The sequence below is a fragment of the Spermophilus citellus genome, assembly GCF_964194105.1.
Source record: "Spermophilus citellus genome assembly, chromosome: 3".
NCBI lineage: Eukaryota > Metazoa > Chordata > Mammalia > Rodentia > Sciuridae > Spermophilus > Spermophilus citellus.
Genome location: NC_138184.1, coordinates 142,859,938 through 142,880,104, shown reverse-complemented (window position 1 = coordinate 142,880,104; position 20,167 = coordinate 142,859,938). Strand labels below are relative to the sequence as shown.

At 42.3% G+C, this 20,167-nt stretch overlaps 1 protein-coding gene and 1 pseudogene across 3 annotated transcripts in view; one reads left to right on the top strand and one right to left on the bottom strand.

Moving 5' to 3' along the window:
• Window positions 1-20,167, top strand: part of CHN2 (chimerin 2) — a 328,816-nt gene that overhangs the window by 115,872 nt on the left and 192,777 nt on the right. The gene's annotated exons all lie outside the window — the stretch shown is intronic.
• LOC308645015 (ribosome biogenesis protein NSA2 homolog) lies at window positions 17,071-17,830 on the bottom strand (annotated as a pseudogene). Its single transcript has one exon. The product of its transcript is annotated as a ribosome biogenesis protein NSA2 homolog (transcript).

Here is a 20,167-nt window from a genome sequence, read left to right as displayed (position 1 = left end):
GGGGGTGTGTAGGTAGCCTGAAACTAGGTTTCGATTTGGTCATTGTACCAGAGTTCTGGGAAAACAGACTGTTCTTTTGAATTTCTGAACAATAATAATTTGTTTAAGACATTTGCACAATCATGATAAGTAACACATCTAGATAAGAAAGTCTTGAATTGGCAGAGTATCTGCAGAAGGACCCCTACATAGATGAGCACAGCTATATTTAAATTAAATTAAGTGGGCACCAAGGGATGGAAGGGAGGTAATTGAAGCAGAAATAGTTTGAAGCATAGAAATGGAAATGTGTATAAACTGTGCAAATTTAAAAGGCATTAGATGCCATAAATGATTTTATTAATTTCTCTGGAGGTTTGATTAGGTGAAAGTAATGATTTACTTAAATGACCATGGAAAGAAGTAAACCTATGCATCAAAATTGAGGAGAGAATTGCTTTGTGTGTGGGTGCTGTGGAACCAAAGTGCATTGTCTGCATCCCTGCTCCTCCAAGTGTGACCTGTGGAACATCAACATTAATTTATGGAAACTTGATAGAAACATAGAACCCTAAGCCTCATTCTAGACTGACGGAATCAGAAGCTGCAATTAGCAAAGTCTCCAGGTAATAGATATGCACATTGAAATTTAAGAAGCACTGCCCCAGAATTGTTACAACATTCATTCATTCATTCATTCATTATTTTTTTCATTCAAAAACATATTTTGTAGCTTCTTCCATCTGGCAAACATTAAATGAGGCACTAGGTCAGAGAGTTACAACAATGAGTAAGACCTGGTCCTTGCAGTCAAAAAACACATCATTGAGGAAGACTTACAAGATATATTTAAAGTGAGGCTTGTAAGGGTCTGTGCTTGACTGTGGGATGCCAGGGTGAGAATATGGATGCTGTTCCAGTGGTAGCCCCAGGCATATGAGGGTTATTGCTACATTTACAGGAGACTAGACATAAAAGAGAATGCATATAACCTAAAGCATTCAGACTGGGGGCAGCTCTGAAGTGTTTTAGGTGGAAATGTCTCCTGGGCCCTTGGATTTGAGAGCAAAGACCAGCAAACCCTGTCAGCATGGACCAAATCCTGCCTTCCCCTTATTTTTGCAAATAAAGTTTTAAGTCAACTCTTTAATTGACTTAACCATCTGGCTGCTTTCATACTCTAAGTACAGAGTTGGGTAGGTGCAACAGAAACTGGGTGGCCACAAAGCTGAGGTGTTTTATCTCCAATCCTTTTCAAGAAATTTGCTGACTCCTGTCCCTGAACACTGAGAAAAGAGACCTGGGATGGAGACAGCCACAGCTCCTGCAAGTCTCCTGTCCTCCTATTACATTCCCAGAGCAGTGCTGACCACAAGTTCCCCTTTTCTTGGTGCTTTGCCCAGGTGTGAGATGCTGGTCCCTCAGTCACACAGCAGAGGCTCAGAATGCAGGGGCTGAGAGGGGAAGTGGGATTCTCCTGAGGCAGGTAATAGTCTAGTGCCTACAGACAGAACCACGAGTGTGAAATCTGCACATTTAAAGTCATTCGGGGCCATAAGCTCTTAAGTAGCTCTAGCTTTTGCATTGCTGTAATCACAATACCTAACAAGTACAACTTAGAGGAGGGAAAGTTTATTTGTGGCTCATGGTGTCAGAGATCTCAGTCCATAGACAGCTGACTCCATTGTTCTGGGTGATGGTGAGGCTGAACATCATGGGGGAAGGGCCCAGTGGAGAAAAGCTTTTCAAGGTGGAGTCAGGACACAGAGAGAGAAAGGGAGGAGCTGCAGGGAAGAGGTACCTTTCTAGGAGAGGCCCTCAGTGTCCCACCTCCTTCAGTCACACCCTACTTGCCTACAGTTACCACGCAGTCCATTCAAACTAGGAAGGACTGATTTGGTTTCAGCTCTCACAATGCAATCATTTCACCTCTGAGTATTCCTGCATTAACAAGAGATGGGTGGGGGGTGTTGTGGCTCAGTGGTAGAGTGCTCACCTGGTATGCATGAGGCACTGGGTTCGATCCTTAACACCACATAAATGTAAAATAAAGATATTGTGTCCACTTAAAGCTAAAAAATAAATATTAAAAAAAGGGATCTGGAGGGACACTATATCTAAACCATAACAACCTCTGAGGAATCACATAGAGGTCTTTGTGTGTACAACATTTTAATGAAATCATAAGAAAAGGAAAAGGTTGCAGCCATCTGTTCTTAGCCTACTGTGATTAGAAAAATAATGCGGGTAGTGTAACTACAGGGATGCCAGGTGAGGGGAGCTATGGAGGAGAGAAAGGCTGCAGGTGGAAGTCAGCTCGGCACCTTCCTGATGGGCAGAAATTCAAATCTCATCCTATTTTTCTACTAGCACAAAGGTGTCTTTTGTATTCTCTGGTGCCAGGCCTGGTGCATGGTACCTTCCTGACATCCTGTAATTTCCCATCCTGTGGACACAATTCAGATGTAACAGAGTAGCAAAATGGTTGATTTATATTTAATCCTTTGATCCTTAGGTCAGAGGGACTCCAGTAACTCTTTTGATAGGCCCAAGAGATAGTGGTGCCAGATTACAGGTGCCCCGTCTTCTCCATTTCCACAAACCACTGTATTTCTGGCATGTCTCTCCCTCCCTCCCTCCCTGTGAATGCCTGATGCTGCTGTTCACAATATGGCAATGTTAGGGTTTTCTGACAGGGCCCTGGATCCTCAGGGCTTTTGTTTATTCTGGAACCAAGTGGCACCAAAGCCTGTGTCACAGCTTGCTCTTTAGGGGTGAATAAAACCAGTGTTGCAATGCCCAATTTCTTTGTGCAGCCTCCCTCCCCCAAACCCCCCCACCAGTCCCTGTCTTTTGTTATTTCTGCATTTTTGTGACTCTCCACTAGAGGGTGGAGCAGGGGATTGATGAATATGATGATCATGGCTACTTAGAGTGGACTGTGCTCAGCCCTTGACACATTAGCTCAGGGAAAACGCCTGGCTCCCCTCATAGATAGGCCCAATCCAATAGGTTTTTTTGTTTTGTTTTTGGTACCGGGGATTGATCCCAGGGATGATTCACCTGAGCCACATCCCCAACCCTTTCTTTGTTTAGATTTTATTTAGAGACAGTGTCTTACTAAGTTGCTTAGGACCTCACTAAATTGCTGAAGCTGCCCTTAAACTCAGGATCCTCCTGCCTCAGCCTCTGGAGCAGCTGGGATTACAGACATGTGCCGCTGCCCCCAGCAAGATATCTAGATATCGCTATTAAAGAGGAAGCAAGGGAGGTGCTGAGAAGTTAAATCATTTGCCCAAAGCTAGATTGTCAAAGCCAGAAAGTGACAGAACTGGATTAAAACCAGACCAGTGCGGGAGTTCCTAACCACCATGCTAATTGACAGCAGGAACTTCAGACACAGGAGACTTGAGTCCCAAGGGGACCAAACTATGGCTTAGGATTTTTGCAGTCTCTGCTTCAAGGAGGATATCCATTTGTTACCCCCTCGTTCCCCTGGGCTTAGACACACTGTTAAACAGTGGAACCCGCAGTTCTGAATAAACAAGAGCATCCTTACAAAGGTTGCCAAGGAGGCTTGTCTGCCGGCATCCCCATAGATCTGTGACTGTACATTTTCTGTAACTTCATTATAAAAAATTCTCTTTATGGAAAGAGAGCAAGTGAAGTAAATATTTAAAAAAACATCAAAACCAACAGAGCCACTTTCAGAGTGCAGCCTCTTCCTTTACTCACATCTAACAGCCAGTTAGATGTGAGTAAAGGAAGACTCTAACTGGAATAGTGACATTGATGGCTGTTTTCAAATCTTAACCTGTTATAAACTGTCTTGCCACAGCTGGATGCCTGTTTCCCCTTGGGTTCTCTCCTTGCCTAGTTTTTTTTTTTTTTCTGTCTCCCAGGGCTCTGATCAGCTCCTTCCAGGTTGAGGGAAACCTTCTGTGGAGTGGTTGTCTCTGGCCCTCTCCCTCTGCCTTCGAAGTGCCCTCTTCCTTTCACCTCCAGCCAGCTGAAGACATGAATCTGCTACACATTAAGGCCACATGGATCCCATCTTATTTATTCTCAAACACCAGAATCTAAGTCACTTAAAATTAGTCTTGATGCTGTGAGCAATTAGGTAAATTTCTCCCTTATGGGACATTTGAAAGTGGCTTATTTTTAAAACTCCCTTTAGAATGAGTTGTCTGACACATCACTGTCTCATCTAAAAAACAATCTCCAAAAGATCTTTATAGATTGTTAGCTTAGTTGTAAAGGTTCATTGGAAAAAAAGTGGTTGAAATTCTTTTCAAGAATTAGATTTCTAGTTTTCTGTGCATTTCATCTATGCAAGCTTTCCTAATATGTTCCTCTAGTATAAACAACCCAAGATCTCATTGCAAGTGAATAAAGAGTCTATAAATTGATTTCAGCTGCCATGCTCAGGGCTCATAGTCTACAGACTGTTCATCGGTAATGAAGGCTGACATGGGAAATGCATCCCAGGGGTCAGGCACTCACAGCTGTTCCCTGGAGAAAGATATACACTTATGATCTCTGTTTTGTAGAAGGGAAAGCCAGACACAGAGTGCTTGACCAACTTGTTTAAGGTCACACAGCTCTTAAGTGGTTGAGCTGGGATTTGAACTCAGGCCATCTAATTTTAGAAACTGTGTTCATACCTCTTCTTTTATACCTCCTGACACACAGTCAAGGAAGGTTTGACATGTCCTTTACAGATCCCATGACTCTGAGAGATGCTTGCCAATCTAATTTAAGGCATACTGTGTTAAATACCACAGTAGAAACATAAAATAGAGTGCTCTTAAGCCCTGGATATTTTCATGTGATGTTAAAAGCCATTTGGGATCTGCTTTACATCCCAGAGAATGATCAACTCCTCAGATAATTGAGGAAAATGAGGTTAAATGAGATGAAGGTCCTATCGAAGCTGTCATTTCCTTGTCAATCACCACTAATAAGGGTCAAATGACTTTTCTCACACTGTTTCCTAAGAGCTGTACTTGCCTCCACCAGCAGGTCCCTGATACCCTGGAGCCAAAAGTTTTAATTCAGCCCTCAGTTAGTGTTGCTTTCAAATGCTTTGTAATAAGGACAGTGTCCTACAGAAAGATGGAACGTGGCCTACACACCCTTTTTAATGGAGATGTGGAAAGAACCAGATTATCAATTCCAGACCCCAGGATGGAGTAGAATTTGCCATGTCTCCCCAAGCTCTTCTGCCTACAAAATGGGCAAAATAAAACCTACTCCCTCCTCTTCACCTGGTGGGAGTATTGTGAAGATAAAAAGCAATAATTGGTGTGAAAATGCCCCGAGTTGCCTAGATGAAAGCTCTCTGTGATCCCAGCATCTCATTAGAAAGGCTTTATTGGGATTTCAGTACAGTTTGCTGGCTCATAGAAGAAGCTCTTCCAACTGGCCGGATGAAGTCCTAGGTCTTTATTTCCAGAAGAGGATTAGGTGCTGCAAATATGGGCACGTTGACACTACCCAAGACAGGGACAGCCTGGAGGGTGAGGACAGAGGTTGCATCTTTTGGGAAGTACTGTCTGGCCTTCCTTGACAGGCTCCTGTGATGGATCCCTGCCTCCTGCTGCAGCCATTGGAGATGTTAGGGTGCACCGTTTCTGTTGGGTCTGGACTGCCCAGAACACATCCCCATCAGGCCATTCAGCCCAGGCCTGCCCAGATGTTATTGACTCAGTTCCTTCAACCATGTCTGACCTGATGAATGTCGAATCCTCTCATTCTCTTCCAGACCTATCCCAGTCCTTCCTTAATCTTAGAATGGGGTACCTAGAACTTTGCTTAAATAGTCCATCCAAAGCAGACCACCACGTTATTCTGCAGACATAGCTGAAGATGAGAGTTTCTTGGTGGCTTTGTCCTACTTCAAGTGCTATTGAGGTTACACCAATTATAATTTCTACAGCTATATCATAAGTACCTCACTAGGTTGTGTCTCCCCAACATTAGCAATGCTTTTTTATTAAAAAAAAAGATTTTCAGCAAAAAATTATACTTACCTCTCTTAAATTAGAATTTTATCAAATTTCATGTTAGGCTGTCAGATCTTTTTAATTACACATTTTGCCATCCAATGTATTATTGACTTCATCCAGGTGGTAGTCCGAGCTTCTAAATTTTTATTCTACAAAGGGGATAGAGCATACTTCCTGCAAATATGCTAATTTTAATTTGATCTGTTGTACATGGACAGTTTGGGTAAGAATACTCTCTGCTTTTGGTTAAATATTGCCTGGGGTAAGGCCAAGAAATGTTTCCCTAAAACTAATTCATGTCTATTGTAAATGTCAATCATCAAGTTGTTCACCTACTTGATTGGACTGATTTCTGTCCTGTGTGTTATAATGGCGTCCTCAGTTCTTTGCTAACTCCATCTCATCTGCTTCATTTTCTCTGATCTCCCGATTTTGTGGCTTTATCCTATTAAGAAATGACTGGCCCTAGTATGATATGGTTTGTTCCTAGGGTGACTGACTTGGCTCCTTGGCACCACCAGGCTCAATTCCCTTTACAACCCGCTCTCCTACCCCACTGATACTTTCTGAGATCAATTTCTAGTCCAACTACTTATATCTTGGAGAAATCTTGTTTCTTTCTTTTCTTTTTTTTAAATTAAACGGAGACTTTGTTTCATTCCTTGTTTCTGGCCTCCCTCTCATGGTTGGGGAAGCTGGAAAGCCTCGCTGGCAGGTTGACCATCTCATTTGAACATTTCCTGTGAGCCTGGGGTGCCGCTCATCCAGGTGTGAGATTTGAGTTCACTTAGAGCGTTAGAAGTTTTGGTCCTCTTCAGTTTACCACACAGTGGCTTCTGTTTTCTCCTTTGCAATTCAAGGACTGTTCTCTTTGGCAGGGAAGCCAATGGCAATTGGAAAGAAACTGTGCCCTCCTGTGACGTCCATCAGCATCACATATGGATGCCAGCCAATGGACTCAGGCCTTCTTTGATGTTTTTCTGGTTCTGAGCCTCCCCAAATTCTTTTCAATGCTCCTTCCCCTCTGTGAATGACCTTTATTAAAATACCAGCATGTCAGAGGAGGAGTGTACTTTGGAGCATAAAACTAACCAACGAAGTGCCAACATCTTTATTAGACGTACCCTCTCAGTTGCAGAGAAGGAGATGGATTTTGAAGGAAGACACCCTGAATTGCCCACTAGGCTGGCCTGAAATATTTTAGCTTCTGGTACCACTGAGTGGAGAAGAGCCATACTCCATCCTGGAGTCTTGTTTGCAGGAATGAAGAGCAGAAGAAATGCAGCAGAAAGAAATTTGGGTTAGGAATCAGGAAGGCGGGCCGTGTTCCCAGGATCTGCTTCTAAAATACCTCCAAGCTTCTGTATCCTTCTCTGTAAAATGAGAACACCAAATCAATTTTAAATCATCTGTAAAGTTCTTTCCAGTACATAATTCTGAGGTCTTTTATCCTGATCATATCCCAACTATAGCAACACAGTTGGCTCTGTCTTCTATCAAAGTTGCACAGCCTCTCTGGGCCTTAGATTCCTCTATTTTAAAGTATGTCTAGTGGTATGGTTTTCTACATGGGCTGGGGCTTCACAGAAGCCTTCGGCAAAGCAGGGTAGGAATCAGGAGGAGGGACATCTGGTTTCCCCTCCCTGTTCAACCAGAGCAACCCCAACTTTACCTTTTGGTCTTTCACATAAGTTTTCATTTGAAGACAGATTTTGGTTATCCTTGTTTTGTTTCATGTTTGCCTGTTATGGACTGTTTCTTGGAACTTGTTCATGTAGTATGATTCCTAGATGACTCTGAGACCCCCATGTAGCTCAAGATTTAGATAGTAAGTTCCTTGAGAGTTCTCCATTACCCTCAATATGCCCTATAGTTCTCCATATACCCTAATGTATAATATATAGGTGTTCCATAATGTTTGTTGGGCAAACAGAATAATAATAGTGATAAATATCAGAGAGTTCTTAATTCTATGTCAGGCATCCAATGTTCTAGTCGGTGACCTCAATTAACCCTTAAATTCAGCCTATGGGGCAAATAGTATTTTATCCCATAGCACAGGTATAACAATGGAAATAGTAAGACTTGGGTGGGAAAACTGATAGAAAGCAGAACCAAGGCTTTTAATCACCTTGTTGCATGGCCTCATTTCCATCTATGGGACATGTAGACCAAAATCAGGGATGAGGAAGCTGAAAAGCCAGGCCCACAGGAAGAGGAGTATCATCTGAAGATAATCCCTGGAGAGAGAAGGATGATTCCAAGGTGTAGGAGAAAAGGCCTTGATGTGAAGTGGAAGGTGGATTCCATACAATTTCACAGACCAGGAGCATCAATATCACCAGGAACCTTATTAGAAATGCAGAATCTCAGGCCTCACCCCAGACTTCCTGAATGGGAAGGACTGCAGTCGTTTTTCAAAAGTTTGTATTTTAATAAGCCCTGGACACCAAGAGATTCTGCTATAGGCCAGTATTCCAGAATGGCTGCTGTAGAACAACTCCAGTGACTGATTTTGCTCCCTGAAGAGTGGCTTTCTCACTGTTGTAACAAAAATTCTGAATCTACAACAGTATTGACCTCTTTGGTATTTTGAAGGTAAAGCTGGACAAGAAGTTTGCTTGATCTGAAAGACTCTATGTATCAGATTCCTTTTTCCCAACTTCTGTTCAGTCTGTGACCTGAGGCCCACCACTTAACTCCTGATTCTTTGCCTGTTCAATGTGGTTAAGGATGCTGCGCTCCCTTATTGGGACAGCCAGAGAAATGTGTAATTAGTGGTTGAGAAGCATCTAGTGCCCAGAGCTCCATATAAATACTGCAGGATAATAACTAGTTATGGCCTTAAATGCTGCCTACAACTTGACACATTTAAATTTTCTTCCTTGAATTTGTAAAGTTTGAAGTTAATCTCACATTTAGGTATTTGCCCTGATTTTTCTATTCATTCCATAGCCCGTTTTGTTGTTGTTGTTTGGTTGGTTTTTGCTTTTTCTTTGTGCTTCTTTTAAAAGTCCAGTGAAAGTAGTTTAAGGAAATCAGAATCTTCAGAGAGAATAACAATCAAAACATAAAGTTTGATTGTTAGACATGGATTCTGCACAAGTTTTGAACAGAAAAGTGAGAGATGCCCCATGGGTTCAGAGGTCATTGGCACCTAAGATACTACTGGGGCTTTGAGGTTCCAGGCTGTGATTCTTCAAAGAGAGCTCACCATATCCAGCATTTTCATTTCTGCTTGATTTTGTAGTGACCCTCCCTTTCCTATTTGGAATCTGAGAAGTCTGCATAGTGTTTTCTATGTGGTCATTCTTTATTCAACTTTGGCAAACACTTTCTTTTTTTAGGAAACCCTACTTGCTCTGCATATACAATCATTTGAGATTAGATTTATAAAGTTGCAGGCTGGTGTGTTTTCCTCTAGTGTGAAATCTGTTTTCACCTTAATCTTAAGCATCTGTATGGCCAAAATAAAGACCCAGATGAAGACCAGCAAGAACACTCCTTTTGAGAATTTGACAAGGGCTGAATTCATATGCAGAATACAAATACGGATGGAGAAAGATAAGGACATAAAACAGCTTTTATAGTGACTGTGTGGTATGAAGAAAAATACTAAATAACCATGGCTTTTATTTTGTATATTTTAACTTTAATATCAGAGCATAATTACTGAGCAGGAAAAAACCTCCACCCTTTTATTACCATTTCCTGACATTTTAAATTATACACTATTGCTGAATTTAAAAAAGAAAAAAAAAAACAGAACAGCAAAATGGATTATCCAGACCCTGAATCAACACACTAATTTATAAACTAAGTCTAAAGTAAACAATCTTATTTCTCCGTGTGCCTTATGCTGGAGGTCAAATGCTCACCATAGCTTAAAATAACAAGTTGAGACATGTTTTCATAATTGGAAATAAAAAAGAAGTCCCACCATCTGCTAATAAAAAGAAAAGTTTTGCAACGTAGCTAACAGCTCCTGTCATTTCTGAAGAAACATCTCTAAATCCTTCAGAATTTGGAGCTATGGGAGCTGAAATCACCAGGATGCCATGAACTGATGACGGATTACCTGGAAAAATCATGCTTAGACTTAGAAGGCCCACGTGGAATCCTTTTGGTAGTTGGTCCAACTTTCTGTGTGGTGTTATTCCTTGCAGACTGAAAAGTGTTCCCTTTTCAAGTTCAAATGAGTCAAGATGAATTGGAAAGACAGCAGCTTCTCCCTCTACCCATCTCTCTATTAGGCACTGGCTGTACCCAAGGATGGCTTCTGTCTCCACAGAGCTCAATGGCGATTTGCTAAGCACTACAATAAATGAAATAGCAATGAGTCTGATAAATTGCAAGTGTTGGCAGCCAACAGAAAGGAAGAGTTTAACTCCTCATCTTGCACCCTAGCATTAAGCCTTCAGATAAGGAAAGAAAAATGGTCAGCCATCAGGACAGTGTGCCCTTCATAATAGAACATGGTTCAGCCAGAGATATTTCCTCATTTTTTGGATCACCTATCTTTCCTGAGCTTGTCTTTTCTTATCGGGTGTAAATTATTTGTTTGCAATTTTTCTGAAATTGCTCTAAGAAGATCAATAGAAAACCTTCTAGGAGAGAGAATATAATTTCACTACCTTCGGTTTTCTGAAAGTCTGCTGTTCTTGAATTGTGTGCTTCCTGCCAGGCTGGTGATAATGAATGCTTCTTATGTCCTTAGTCCACAGAAAATCATCAAGAAATAAGTGTGTTTAGTCATCGTTTGGACCACCACAAAGTGTTTTAATATTACCCTCTTTAGTTGGCAAACTTGTACAATAAAGAAACTGGGTTTGATTCAATTAGATAATTTAAAGTTTCCTCTCGTAACTTTTAAAACAGGAACTGCTGCTTTTCAGAGAAAAACTATTTTTTTTCCCCTGAGGACTCTGAAGGCAGTTTTCTGTCTTTTCTCTCTCTTTTGAATTCCCAGAGCTCTCACCATCCAGACCATTCATTTCTCACTCTTCTGTATCCACTTTCATATGCCATAATTCTCTTTTTATGCCCTAACCTGACCAGACTATAAACTCCTTAAAGGTAAGAGTCATTGACCATATTTCTTTATTTCTTAAGATGCCTAAATCAGCAGGTGGTCAGGGCAAAAATTTATGAAGTATTTAATCATGTTTAATGAACTAATTCATTTCTAATTAGAAGTTTCCCCTCATTCTGTTTTAAAATCATAAAGTCATCTAAGATGTATTATGTTTGACAATCTCTTTTCTAAAATGACCCTGATTTCGTTCACCAGAGTGTCCTATACTAAAGTGCTTCTTGCTGGCTCTGGGTGTATAGGATGGTCTGGGTATTATACCTTTTGGATCTTGTTTGAATCAATGTTGCTGGGTTGAATGAGTTCGTCTCAGTACACAGGTCAGATTGGACCATTTCTTTGTGAGTTGGGAATAATTCAGAATTGTTAGCACTCTTAAGAAACTTTCATAATTGGAGCATGTTAAGAAAGAATACTTCTCTTAGATGGGTATTATTTACTTACTTATTGCAATTGATAAGGAAGTAACAAAGGTGGTCTTTCCGAAACTTGTTTTCAGAACTTAACTTTGGCTACCAGTTGACCTTCAAGAGACAAACCCATGCTCTTGCATGTTGTGTGTGTGTTTTCCAAAAACAAAGGGGTTATTTAGTATCTAGACCATATCATTTAAATTCTTAGAAATCCCATAATTGCAGATTTGTGGCATGTATATTATATGAAGAAAAGAAAAATAACCCATGAAACTTTGAGGACTTGTTTATGCTCAGAATACATCACAGAGGAGTAAAGAGGAGAGTGTTGGTGGGGTGTCATTGATTTTATTTTTAGAAAAAAACAAGTGCACAGCTGCTTATATACATCGAGTCAAAGCAGAAGTTTATTACAGATGTGAAATTATGCCGTGTGTACCAAGGATAAATGTTTATTCATATTCTAAATTTAACCACCCGCACACTTAAAGGTGGCACTTGGAAGTCAGTCTGCCATTTTGGCTCCTGTGTCAGGAATTCTCCCTGCTGCCACGTAGGGCAGAGGCAGTGCTATGGAAAATGCAGAAGGACAGCCAAGCTCCCTCCCCTCCTGTCAGGTAACACATTTGACGCTAGTTTATAAAAGGTGAGTCAGAATTGCTGTAAAAATAGATGACCAGAGTCACTGCCAGGTCTTGTTTTAGCCTGTTCTATGATCTAGAGGGATCTAGAGGATGCCAAAGGTCATCAGTTGGGGTCCTGCAGGGGACAGAAGGCACACACAGCTGGGATGTTGGAAAGAAGTTGACAAGGTGTAGCCAGGTCAAGAGAACCACAAGACTCCAAAGTATCCAGGAATTTCCAACAGGGCCCCTGGGCTTAAAGGGGCAACAGGAAGAGGTTGTTTTGTTGGAGCCTGGGGACAGCTAGAGACACATGAGAGGGACTAAGACAATGGGAGTGGTGAGGGTCACATCTGCTGCCTAGACTTAAGCAGGAGAGCAGGAGGGAGCAAAGGAGTAGACACCCTGGCATCTCTCCTCCTGCCTTCCTGTTTTCTCCCACTCCTCCCATTGTCTGAACCACTGGAAGACAGAGGCAAAGGGTTCTGCACTGTATAGTTAGTAGAAGTGGACCCCTGACCCCAAGGAGATTCCCAGGGAGAAACAGAGAAACCCCTGTCAGAGAGATAGTTCTTCCCTTCAGATCTAAAAGTGACAGACAGCGATTTTTTTTTTCCCTGTTGAATTGCGTGGGAGATTGAGAAGTACAGGGAATAGTTAAAGAAGGGAAGTAAAAGGAATCCGAATTTAGGAGAAGGTTTGACTTACTTGATCTGAAAAAGACTAAGGATATGATTTATATCCATGAGAACAAGAAAATAAACTGTCAGCCTTGTGGAGTAGTGGTTAAGAACATTCACAGTGGAGTGAGAAGGGTCAGCCTCCATCCAAGCTTGGCCCCTTACCAGCTGGGCTATCTTGGTTAATTTTCTCTCTGAAGCTCTGTTACTTGTTTTTAAAGTAGGGATAGTTATATTGTGCTACTCCCAAAGGGTTCATGGAAAGCTGAAATGGGAAGATCATTGCAAAGTGCTTGGTCTGGGACATAGACAGCACTCAGTAAATATAGCTGCCAGATGCTGATACAAACTTACAAACTTCAGAGACGCTGTCTCAGAAGATGTCCTCTCTGCGTAGTAAGTCAATGTGGGTGAAGATAAGGGCATGAGGTATTTATGTTTATTGAAAAGCAGCATGAACTGCAATATCCTGAAGAGTGCTCTTTTAGTCTATTTTCTGTTGCTCTAACAGAATGTCAGAGATGTGGTGGGTTATAAAGAAAGGAGGTTGATTTTGGTTTATAGTTCCAGAGGCGGGAAAGTCCAAGAGCATGGTGTGTTATCTGCTTGGCTTCTGGTGGGGGGCTTATGCTGCTTCAATTCATGGCATAAATCAGCAGGGCAAGCTTGTTTGTGCAGAAGAAGTAAAATAGAGGGGCAGCTGCACACTATAACAACTGGTCACTAACCCCATTAGAAAAGAGCCAGAACTCACTTGAAAAAGGCATTGATCTGTTCATTGGCTCCACCATGGCCCAAACACCTCTCACAAGATCCCATCTTCCAATAATCATGCTGAAGACCAGGCCTCAGCATGAGTTCCAGTGAAGACAAACGGTATTGAAACCATGACCAGCACCCAGCCTCCTGTCATACTGTTGGGTGAGAGTCTGGCTTATCTTCCTGATGTTGGTGCCTGTGGGCTGGGAGTGGGGTCAGCAGCTAACTAAAGGAGGCTGGGCTGCTAGATTCCTATCAGAACAGGGCTGAGAAGACCGTGCCCCAGGCCTTGATCTTTTCTGCCTCCCCAGCTTCAGACTGAGGTTGCTTTTGAAAGATTTCTCAGGTCCCTGCTCAGAATCTTGCTCTGAGAAGATGACACAGCATGAGGGAGTCATATGCTAGGAGCACACCAGGAAAAAAAAAATGAGGTGTCTTGAGAAAAAAAAAAAAGGATCCAAGGAAAGAGCTGCAGATGAGTTGAGTCCTTTAAGTGAGTCCATTCTAATTGTCTAGTTTTAAGAAATGAAAATGGGAAGCAGATTGGATGAACATAGTAATAGTAATAGACTTAAAATTAGAGTCAGAATTCTGTCCTAAATCTGTGACACATGGCACAGGTGTGTATTGAATATGTTCCTACCATTGGCACTTTCCTGGCTTATTTCTTCTGCAGCCCTCAACTAACTCCTTTCCAGTTGATGACTTGCTGCACCCCCAACCCACCCACAAGCCAGTGACTGCCCGGGCAGTATCTTCTGTAGTGGAGACGCCAGCCTCAGATGTCAGCGATGGGCAGTGTGTGTTAGCTAGTAAGAAGGGCTAGACAGTAGCACAGAATACACTGTGCTGTGGAGCCTGGCAGTCTGTGACATTTTCAGGATTACCTGGTTTTTAACAATCTGTGGATTTGACCATCCTGTTGTAAGAAATTATTTAAAATATACCTACAACGCCAAATGATAAATAAATTCAATCTCATGGTTATAATTTCACCATGCAGGTTGAGACTGGAAGCTTGGGGCAAATAGAGTTGTGGCAATTTGGTGCACAGTTATGCACAATTATGGCTGGTGTGAATGTCCTTAAGGAGAATCCAACTTAGGTTTTTAGGTTTTATTTTGTTTTTGTTTTGTGTGTGTGGTGCTCCCCATTGAACCCAGGGTCTTATGCATGTGAGGCAAGCATTCTACCAGCTGAGCTATATCTAGCCCCCAACTTAGTCTTCTCCTCAACTTCGTGGTCACTCAGTTGGTTGATCAAACAAACATGTATTTAACACCTGGTGTATACTTAGCATTAGGCTTTGAGAGGCACTAAAGAGAAGAAATCTACAGGGGAGGTCTGAGGGCTGAGGTTTGGGGGACACACAAATGGTTCCACTAGTGTGGCTTCCCGTGGGATTTCCACCTCTCTTTCATTCCTCCAAGTGCCAGAGGACACTGCCTGGGAGTCATCATGGTAGGAGTTCTGCCTTGAGCTGCAGAGTTAACCTGCCACAGACCTTCAAGAGAAGGTGAGACAACAGCTCCCTCCTAAAGAATCTCCCTGCTTGTGACAGATTGCAAGCAGCCCCTCTGTCCCAAGGTTGCTTGACCCTCCTGCAGTTATTTGCCTTTGCACTAAAGATCAGAAACGGTGGCCTTTGTTAAGATGCAGACTCTAGTGGACATGGTTATTTTTGCTTTTGTAAGAAAGCACTTTCTTCAAAAATACTTAGTGTGGCGCATGCCTGTAATCCCAGCAGCTTGGGAGACTGAGCCAAGAGGATTAGGAGTTCAAAGTCAGCCTCAGCCACCTTGTGAGGCCCTAAGCAACTCAGTGAGACCTTGTCTCTAAATAAAATATGAAAAAGATCTGGGGATATGACTTGGTGGTTAAGTGCCAATGGGTTCAATCCCCAGTACCAAAAAATTAAAATTAAAATTAATGCTTAAAGTAGACCAAAAAGTCTCCTTCCTTCTCACCATGCTCAGAAGTGAAAATGTCATCCCAGCCCTTTCCCCTCCACCCTCCCTGCCTCCCCAGAGCACCCAGCCTAGAAACTACTCATCCTTCACTGCCCAGCTCCACGGTTATCTCCTCTCTGACGTTTTTCCCATCAGCGTCCCACTCAGTGGTGCCAGGAGCCTGGCTCCTGCCTTTGCATTTACACAGACCCACCCCAGTGACCCCCTTCACCTCTGTTCCTCTGGAAGCAGGAACTGCTGGAGGGGAAAGACTCTGCCATCTATGTGTCCCTAGGGCCTAATCTGGGATCAGGAACAGAGTGACGGGTAAATGTTTGTTAAGTGGACAAATTAGGAAACGAGCAAGTGATCTTTTAGAAAGGCACAGGTGTGTAAATACACAACGGCTCCTTACGACAGTGGCACCGAACATAGACAAACAGAGGTTACCAGCACAAACAGCCTCAGACAGGAGCTGTTAGAGAAAGGTTTGTTTTAATATTTGGTTTCAGCTTCTGGTAGTGGAAGCAGGAACTTTCACATGCTTCATTTAAGAAGACAAATGTCCTCCTGGGCAAACAGGGAAAGGATGTGACTCTGCCACCAGTACATGACATGGCGGTTAAAGCCTTATGAAGACATGCAATGCCAAGATAACAGCAGGGAACCGGCACGGGCCTATTCTTGCTCTGTTATGCAATGTAAATACTTTCTCTTGCAGAAATCATTGAGACCACTTGTTGTTCTTCTTAGCCCTTTAATTATAGACTCTCTGATGCTGTCACCTACCCTGCTGCAGGACGACAGGCAGGCTTTCCTTCCTGCATACATTGCTCAAGCACTTGGCCTTGAGGTGACAGTGCTTGCTAATGTGAGCCTAATGTGAGTTCTGCATTAGCATCTTGCAGGGCCTCCTGGGGCTCTGCTCCAACCGCAGGGTCCTTGTTTCTCCCTCTTGGTGTCACAGACATGCTTCTCGAACTGTTTTCTTGTTTTGCTTTGCTTTGTGGTGTGGTTAGTGAGGTGTCTGAAGTGTTGCTTGTGCATGTGTTTGTGATCTTTAGAAATATTTTTTTGCAAGAAGTTATTTTTAAAGCAAGTGATAAAGAAACCCCAGAACACTGAAGCCTTGGAGCAAAGCAAAATCTGAGTCTCAGGAGGTTGCTCATCACTGAGCCAACTTGTCTGCTAGGCAGCTGACTGGGCCCCATCTACTGTTATGTCTTACTCAAGTAGGTCAGGATTGGGCTACAATAAACTTGTAGAGAGACCCAATAACAGCTTTAACATTAAGAAGTAAATGTAATTCTCACAATAAAATGTGATAGGCCAGCCTTCCCAAGATGACCACTGGGAGACCAAGGACTGGTCATAACTTCTTTTTCTTTTATATTTATTTATTTATCTATCTATCTATCTATTTATTTATCTTTACAGTTTAATAAATAGTTCTCTTAATGACTACAGATATGTAAGGCTGTTTGGTAGTATTCATAAATATCACAGTTATGGTGGTTTTTCTGATTGATTTGTAGTCTTTAATAATTATAAGGAGTGTAAACGTCTGTCAAACCAGTAAGACTGCATTTATGCATATATTATTTTCAGGATTATTGGTAACTTGGGCCTATTTTCCCTAAATAACTTTGCCTCCTTGTCTTACAAGGCCCAACTCCCTCACATTCACCTCAATGACTATACCCAAAATTGTATATTGTAGGGATGAAGGATTCTTTTTCACCCCAAGTATTGGGTAGGCAAAAGGTGGCTTTCAGTTCAGGATGTGTTCCATGGGCCTTGTTGATATGTAAGCCCATTGGTCTGATAAATCAGTCATGTTTAGTTGTTTTCTTGTAAAGCCATCTCCAACAGAGCAGACTTGAGCAACCCTCCTCTTCCAGGCCTTCTTTATTCTCTTTCCTGTTTGAATCACTTTTAAGACTTCTGTTTCTTCCTGGGCACCAACCTTGGGAAGGGGGGCTTCCCCTCCTCCCCCCCTTCTCTTTTTGTTTTTGTTTAATCATGTTGGAAAGTACTTTCCCTTGGGTCTGTCCCTCTCTGTCCAGGAGATAGGCTGGTACTGCTCCCTGGGGAGTCTTTTCAGCCATTCTTTTGTTTGGTATTTCTCTTTTCATGCATCTTTTTCATTTATATTTTCTCAGCAGTGAAAATATAGTGGTAGAGTTTGGCCTTCAGACCAATCTTTTTTTTTTTTTTTTTTTTGCCTTCTTTGAATGTTCTCCACTTTCTTTCTTCCTCTTTTTCTCATGGTAATCCAAATGATATCCATATTTATGGTGTAATTCAGTATATTCATTTTGTGGCATGGTGACAGCCCCAGAGCTGCGGGCACAGCCTCCGGGGCCAGAAGCAGCTCTCAATTTCCAGGTACCAAAGACCCTGGAGCTGGCTCCTTGCAGCGCAGAACAGGAAAGAGCTTTAAAACTGCAGGGTGAGGAGCATGCATGTGCATCCTTTCTGAGCCTCTCTTTAAACCAGCTGGCCATGATTTATTCTTTTTTTTTCAAATATTTATTTCTTTTAGTTGTACACAATGCCTTTATTTATTTTTATTTATTTATTTTTATGTGGTGCTGAGGATCGAACCCAGGGCCTCGCACATGCCAGGCAAGCTGTATACCGCTGAACCACAACCCCAGCCCCTGGCCATGATTTATTCTGATGGAATAAAAATGAGTTGACCAGCTTTGGGAAGATATTGTGCTCTTTGGTCCTCAGGTTCCATATCTGGGAAATGGGATAATACTACCCCCCCCCCCACAGTGCTGTTTGGGAATTCAGTGTGATAGTGTCCAAGGATATAGCAGGGACCAGTATGAGAGGCAAGATTTTAGAACAGAGAAATGATGTTTTTTCAGAGCTGGGCAAGGGTAGATTTGATGACTCAGCTCTACTACTATTAACTATGAGACCTCACTCTTTATTTACTCACCTGTATAGTGGGACCAACAATACCTGTTCTACAAGTTTGTTACTAATATTAAATAAGACAGTGCGTCCAACAATACAATGTAACAAAAGACTGACCATGAAGGTTAAAATATCTAGATCTAAATGATATCTGCCTGAAATGATCTTTCAGAAAGGAGCCACTTAAATGTTATTTTATGCAAAGTCTTTCCTACTATTGTATTACTCGATTACTTTGTTTTGAATCCTCAACTATATTCTGGAAAAGAAACACTAGACCTGAAATGACCTTCATCAGTGATCATTTTGTCCCCCTTACAGGTCACTTAACATCATCACTTTTTTGAAAAGGAAGCTCAGAAATCTAACCCAGATAGACTCACAATTGCAAGAGTTTAAAGGAATTGTAAACAATCTTTTTAAAAGCTTCCTTCCTTCCATTTCAAAAGATATGAAAGCATCTATAGTGCACCTCAAGTCCCCCACCTCTCCTGACACTCAGAGCCACCCAGATCTCCACAGACAGTATTTCATGGTGGCCTTTAAAAGGTCCACCATGGAATATGATGAAGGCACTGAAAAGAATGAGGTGGTTGCATGGAAAGTTCTCCAAGATTCTTAATCTTAACAACGAGGGCTAGCCCAGAGTTTGCAGTACATAGTGACGCTTTAGAAGAAATGGCCAGTGGCTGAGACTGTGCCTGTCTGTGGAGATCTGGGTGGCTGAATGTCAAGAGAGATGGGGGACTTGGTTTTCACTATTGATGCTTTTATATCATTTGAAATGGAAGGAAGGAAGGAAACTTTTAAAACAATTGTTTATAATTGCTTCACTTAACATGATATTCTTCAACTCCATCCATTTACCTAAAAATGCCATAATGTCATTCTTCTTTAAGACTGAGTAATGCTCCCGTGTGTGTATGTACCACATTTCCTTTTCCATTCATCTGTTGAAGGGCATCTAGGTTGGTTCCATAGTTTAGGTATTGTGAATTGAGCTGCTGTAAACAAACACTGATGTGGCTGCATCGCTGTAGTATGCTTATTTTAAGTCCTTTGGGTATAAACCTAGAGGTGGGCTGCGTAGGGGTCTCTGGACATATAGCAGTCCTATTCTAAGCAGTCAGAAATCAAACATAGTAGTCAGGTATATAGTAAGATGGTACTTTTATTATGAAAGGCAGATGGGAAGACTGTTAGCCAGGTGGGCTTGCTAACCACTGAGCCCCATAATTAAGCAGGCTTACCTGTGCCCAGGTGCTGCAGGGCTAGACCACCAGAAAGCAACCCTTCACCAGCAGGACAGAGCCCAAGGGCTGGCCAAAGCCAAGACAAATCATTTCCACCTTTCCAGTGACACAGAATAGGCCAGGCAGAGAGAGTCCCCGAGTTCCCTCCCTGAGCAGCAATGCTTTCTAACACTATCTTCGTGCAAAAGCATGTGCTCATCTGGACTAATTCTCCCCACATGGAGATGAGGAAACTGAGGCCAGTCTGGCTCGAGGTTCAGGGAGGAGCCAGCAGTCACCCAGGACACTTTGAGAGTGGAGCCGGGACAAGAAACCGATCGCTGCCTCCCTAACTTTTCTTGGTGTGTTGACCAGAGCCAGTCATCTGATCTTGCCTGGGACCCTCAGTAGAATTCTTTCCTTCACATGTGGACACAGAGCCCGTGACCCTCAGAGGGGCAAACTCCACCACCACTGGCTGCTTTCAGCCTGTCAGAGGAG